This window comes from Pimephales promelas, chromosome 13, assembly GCF_988280905.1.
Source record: "Pimephales promelas chromosome 13, fPimPro1.hap1.1, whole genome shotgun sequence".
Taxonomy (NCBI): Eukaryota; Metazoa; Chordata; class Actinopteri; order Cypriniformes; family Leuciscidae; genus Pimephales; species Pimephales promelas.
The window spans coordinates 26680090-26686089 of NC_142781.1; positions in this window are offsets into that span (position 1 = coordinate 26680090).

Below are 6000 nucleotides of genomic sequence, written 5' to 3' on the forward strand. Positions count from 1 at the left end.
AAATCAAAAGGACACAAGTACTCGTTCATTCGACTTTTGGCCTATAATCTATATTGAACTTGCGGAATCAACAATAAAATCTTTGTTGATTTAACGACAAGCAGGTGAAAGAGACACATTTAGCCGTTTAGCCCCATAGACTCCCATTCATTCTGCGCTCGCCCGTGATCACCTCCAGTGGAATTCTAATGGAACTGCAACCGCTCGTGTCCATCTAATGCCCGCTTTGTCACACGGCAAGTTCAACCTTATCCTCCCTCAGGTTAAGTGTGTCTCCCGCTCACGAGCGCTCACTCTTAACAGACAAACTGTCCCCGGCGCTGCTCGCGCGTCACAGAATGTTCATAAAGCGCTCCCCGTTCACCGGGTCGTCTCATTCAAAACAGCCAGCTGTTGCTGTCAGCGAGCCGCCGGGACATTTAATACTCATATGAGTCAGGCTGCGAATGTAAGTTACGTGCCCGTCCCAGCGCGCTCACGCTTAAGGCCAATTTATACTTCTGCGTCGAGGGTACGCCGTAATGTGCGGCGTTGGCTACGCACGTAGGCGACGCCCTTATGAGCATTTATACTTCTGCGTTCAGGTCTTGTTGCTCTGCAGTACTGCTCCGAAACGCTAGTTGGCGGCGGAGAGTTTTAATGTTCCACTGTGTTTAGATTCCTCACGGCTAGGTTACTACAAGCAATAGCGATTGAAAGAGAGTGGATCATGTTGGAGTTGGAGCTTATTGAGGTGGAAAAACAGTTCACTTTAGTGAAATTACTAAAACTGAAAGGCAGAAATGAGAGAAGACGTCGGAGGAGATGGTACGTGTGGAAATCATAGACAGTGATGGAAATGTGTGAGAAGGTACGTGCGGAAATGCGTAGGAGGAAATGCGATGCTACCAAGCCGACCAATCACCGATCTTGCGGTCCGCGTCGTCGCGACGTGTAGTTACATTTTTGAGGAGGTGCGCGTCAGGCGACGGCGAAGGGTACGCGCAATGGGACGCGTCTGTGCGTATGCTACGCCGTACCTACTGCGCGCACCCTACGCAGAAGTATAAATTGGCCTTTACTAAACAAACGCCTCACCTCCGGTGCCGCACACTCGCTACATTCCCTTTAGCACATTTATGCATAATGCATAACGCAAACCCAGTCAGACGTTTGACAACAGTATCTTATCTTAAAATAGGTCATTCATTGAAGGTGCGCCTTATAATCCATCCGGGAAAGTCAAGGCAAGGGTTTGACTGCCTTAAGTGCACTTTCAAGGGTAGCCTATAAGGTTGGAAAAACACGGGTTACAGTTTGCCTGGAACGCATTAGCTGTTTCTAAGCGAGACTTTAACCTTCACTTTCACACCTGTCCTGTAATCTTATTAATTTAAGACGTGTTATTGTATGATCTAAATATTTTTCACACTATGACACCTTACTATGACTAGCCTACACTTCAGTATGAAAATGATATAGCCTACAATGTAAACTTTTCCTTATGCTAGTGATGTCGTACGACATACAGAATAACGATAGCACTGATAAAAGTTACTTTACTAACTTGGATTTGTCTGGGCACCTGATAAATGATGTTAGCAATGAAATGGTAAAAAAAATAACGAAAACATAAAGCTATTATTCAATTTACATACGTAGATGTCATGTTACCTGACAAATTAAATTACTGCAAATTATAATAGTATTCTAAAATATCCTCATCACTTCAAGGAACACTCATAGACGTGGAGATGAGGTCGATATGGAAGCCATGTTAATCTTGGACTACATTGGCCACCATAAGAGTTAAAATGAAATTGGAATTGAGAGGTACAGAAACCAATATTCACTGGATGGTCATATACATTTTACCTGCTAGATGGCGCTAAAAATCACACAGTGTAGCTTTAAGATTAATGTGTGATGTTAAATGTATGTAAAATGGTTTGTCTATTTCTAGCTGACTGATCTACCTCCTGATTCACCTGAATTACCTCCTGTTGCTGAAGAAAAGGTAAAACCTTTTGAAAAACCTTGTTGCTTGGACTGACATTATTCTGACTTTTTTTTTTTTTTTGCACTCGGGTCTAAATCCCATGGCCCTCTATCAGAATCCAGAGTTTCAAGAAGAACAGAGAAACTCAAAATTTCGACCCGAAAAAAACTAAAATGGGTACCCCTGTCATTTTTTTTCGGGGGGCGAAATATTAAGTTTCTCCAATCTTCTCAAAACTCTGGATTCCTATAGAGGGCCATGAGACTTGGACCTGAGTGCAAAAATGGAGTCTCTAGACCCTTCCTGAGCTGAGATATTGAGATCCCATGTAGCATTTATCCCATTATAAAAATAGTAGGTTTGAGGACGGTGGAATCTCGGGATGGCCCTTGGTGCCACAGACTCAGGGGGCCTCCCTGAGTGCAGTAAAATAGTTTTCATCCCAAAATTTTGAAAGCTAAGCTTAAAAAACACGTGTCCACAAACCCACTATTTGTCCAATAATCCACTATTTTTATAATGGTATAAATGCTATGAGGTATCTCAATATCTCAGCTCTGGAAGGGTCTAGACTAGAGCCTCCATTTTTGCACTCAGGTCTAAGTCTCATAGCCCTCTATCAGAATCCAGAGTTTTGAGAAGATTGCAGAAACTTAATTTTTCGCCCAAAAAAAAACCAAAAACGAAAGGGGTACCACTGTCGTTTTTTTTTTCGGGTCGAATTTTTGAGTTTCGATATCTCAGCCCTGGAAGGGTCTAGAGCCTCCATTTTTGCACTCAGGTCTAAGTCTCATGGCCCTCTATCAGAATCCAGAGTTTTGAGAAGATTGGGAAAACTTAATTTTTCACCCCCCCCCCCCAAAAAAAACGTAAGGGGTAACACTGTCGTTTTTTTTTCTGGTCGAAATTTTGAGTTTCGATATCTCAGCTCTGGAAGGGTCTAAAGCCTCCATTGTTGCACTCAGGTCTACGTCTCATGGCCCTCTATAAGAATCCAGAGTTTTGAGAAGATTGGGGAAACTTAATTTTTCACCCAAAAAAAAAAAACGTAAGGGGTAACACTGTCGTTTTTTTTTTCTGGTCGAAATTTTGAGTTTTGATATCTCAGCTCTGGAAGGGTCTAGAGCCTCCATTTTTGAACTCAGGTCTAAGTCTCATGGCCCTCTATCAGAATCCAGAGTTTTGAGAAGATTGGGGAAACTTAATTTTTCACCCCCCCCCCCCCCAAAAAAAAAACGTAAGGGGTAACGCTGTCTTTTTTTTTTTTTCTGGTCGAAATTTTGAGTTTCGATATCTCAGCTCTAGAAGGGTCTAAAGCCTCCATTTTTGCACTCAGGTCCAAGTCTCATGGCCCTCTATCAGAATCCAGAGTTTTGAGAAGATTGGGGATACTTAATTTTTCGCCCAAAAAAAAAAAACAACGTAAGGGGTAACACTGTCGTTTTTTTTTCTGGTTGAACTTTTTGAGTTTCGATATCTCAGCTCTGGAAGGATCTAGAGCCTCCATTTTTGCACTCAGGTCTAAGTCTCATGGCCCTCTAGCAGAATCCAGAGTTTTGAGAAGATTTGGTAAACTTAATTTTTCGCCCAAAAAAAAAAACGTAAGGGGTAACACTGTCGTTTTTTTTTTCTGGTCGAAACTTTGATTTTCGATATCTCAGCTCTGGAAGGGTCTAGAGCCTCCATTGTTGCACTCAGGTCTAAGTCTCATGGCCCTCTATCAGAATCCAGAGTTTTGAGAAGATTGGGGATACTTAATTTTTCGCCCAAAAAAAAAAAACAACGTAAGGGGTAACACTGTCGTTTTTTTTTTTCTGGTCGAAACTTTGATTTTCGATATCTCAGCTCTGGAAGGGTCTAGAGCCTCCATTTTTGCACTCAGGTCTAAGTCTCATGGCCCTCTATCAGAATCCAGAGTTTTGAGAAGATTGGGGATACTTAATTTTTCGCCCAAAAAAAAAAAGTAAGGGGTAACACTGTCGTTTTTTTTTTCTGGTCGAAACTTTGATTTTCGATATCTCAGCTCTGGAAGGGTCTAGAGCCTCCATTTTTGCACTCAGGTCTAAGTCTCATGGCCCTCTAGCAGAATCCAGAGTTTTGAGAAGATTGGGTAAACTTAATTTTTCGCCCAAAAAAAAAAACGTAAGGGGTAACACTGTCGTTTTTTTTTTGGGTCGAAACTTTGATTTTCGATATCTCAGCTCTGGAAGGGTCTAGAGCCTCCATTATTGCACTCAGGTCTAAGTCTCACAGCCCTCTATCAGAATCCAGAGTTTTGAGAAGATTGGGGATACTTAATTTTTCGCCCAAAAAAAAAAAAACGTAAGGGGTAACACTGTCATTTTTTTTCTGGTTGAAATTTTGAGTTTCGATATCTCAGCTCTGGAAGGGTCTAAAGCCTCCATTTTTGCGCTCAGGTCTAAGTCTCATGGCCCTCTATCAGAATCCAGAGTTTTGAGAAGATTGGGGATACTTAATTTTTCGCCCCAAAAAAAAAACGTAAGGGGTAACACTGTCGTTTTTTTTTTCTGGTCGAAATTTTGAGTTTCGATATCTCAGCTCTGGAAGGGTCTAAAGCCTCCATTGTTGCACTCAGGTCTAAGTCTCATGGCCCTCTATCAGAATCCAGAGTTTTGAGAAGATTGGGGATACTTAATTTTTCGCCCAAAAAAAAAAAACTTAAGGGGTAACACTGTCGTTTTTTTTTCTGGTCGAAACTTTGATTTTCGATATCTCAGCTCTGGAAGGGTCTAGAGCCTCCATTGTTGCACTCAGGTCTAAGTCTCATGGCCCTCTATCAGAATCCAGAGTTTTGAGAAGATTGGGGATACTTAATTTTTCGCCCAAAAAAAAAAACCGTAAGGGGTAACACTGTCGTTTTTTTTTTCTGGTTGAAATTTTGAGTTTCCATATCTCAGCTCTGGAAGGGTCTAGAGCCTCCATTTTTGCACTGAGGTCTAAGTCTCATGGCTCTCTAGCAGAATCCAGAGTTTTGAGAAGATTGGGTAAACTTAATTTTTCGCCCAAAAAAAATAATGTAAGGGGTACCACTGTCGTTTTTTTGGGGTTTTTTTTGGCGTTGTTGTGTGGAATGATGCAGTTTATTTTATAATGACTTTCTGTAAACTGCTTGTAAAGACTTTATAGAACAGTCTTTTATGTAAAACAGCTTTTATATGAAACCATATGTAAAAGACTTTATAGATAGTCTTCTGTTATACAGTTTTTATACGTAAACTGTTTATAAATACACAGAAACATATTGTAACATATGTTTATTGGTTTTATAAGAAAGACACAAACATATTGTCGCAAATGTTTATTGGTTTTATAAGAAAGACACAAACATATTGTGAATGCTTTATTAATGGAATGTAACCAGTATTATGCATGTAGGTAGTAAAAGAAAAAAACGTATTACCTTAATGTTGTGTTCCAGACTAAAAGGCGAAGGATGCTGAGAAACCGTGTGAGGAGAAGGCAGATCAAGCTAAAGAAGGCCGAGATTGTTGAAGGGACTGAAAGAGTTAAATATGGATCCGGGTCTAGGATTGGACAGATTGTGCATATGACTTGAAAGAGGTGTGACATGTAAATGTATTATAAAAAGTACATTGAAATGTATGAGGTTAGACTCTGGAAACTGGACCAGACTCTCCATTGTTTGATGATCCAAGCCTGACACCTGCTGGTGTAGCTTGTGATCTTCATTTATTGAACTAATTTTGTTAACCTGTTTGAAAGAAAAACTTTGGAAAACTTTATACAATAAAAATACAAATAATAGATGAAAAAAAGTTTGCCTGCCAAGAGCGTCACTGCTTGTGGTAAAGAACTTAGCCACGGTGGGGACTTTCTACTGGGGTGTAAGTATGAATTTGTGTACTTATTATCTATTGTAGAATTCAACCATCTTTACCTTACCTGAGAATAAACAAAATAAGGTAGAAGGTGAATGATTTATAACAGGGGTACTAGGATAGATCTAACATCATAAAACGGCGTCGAAATTTGGAGTTTCT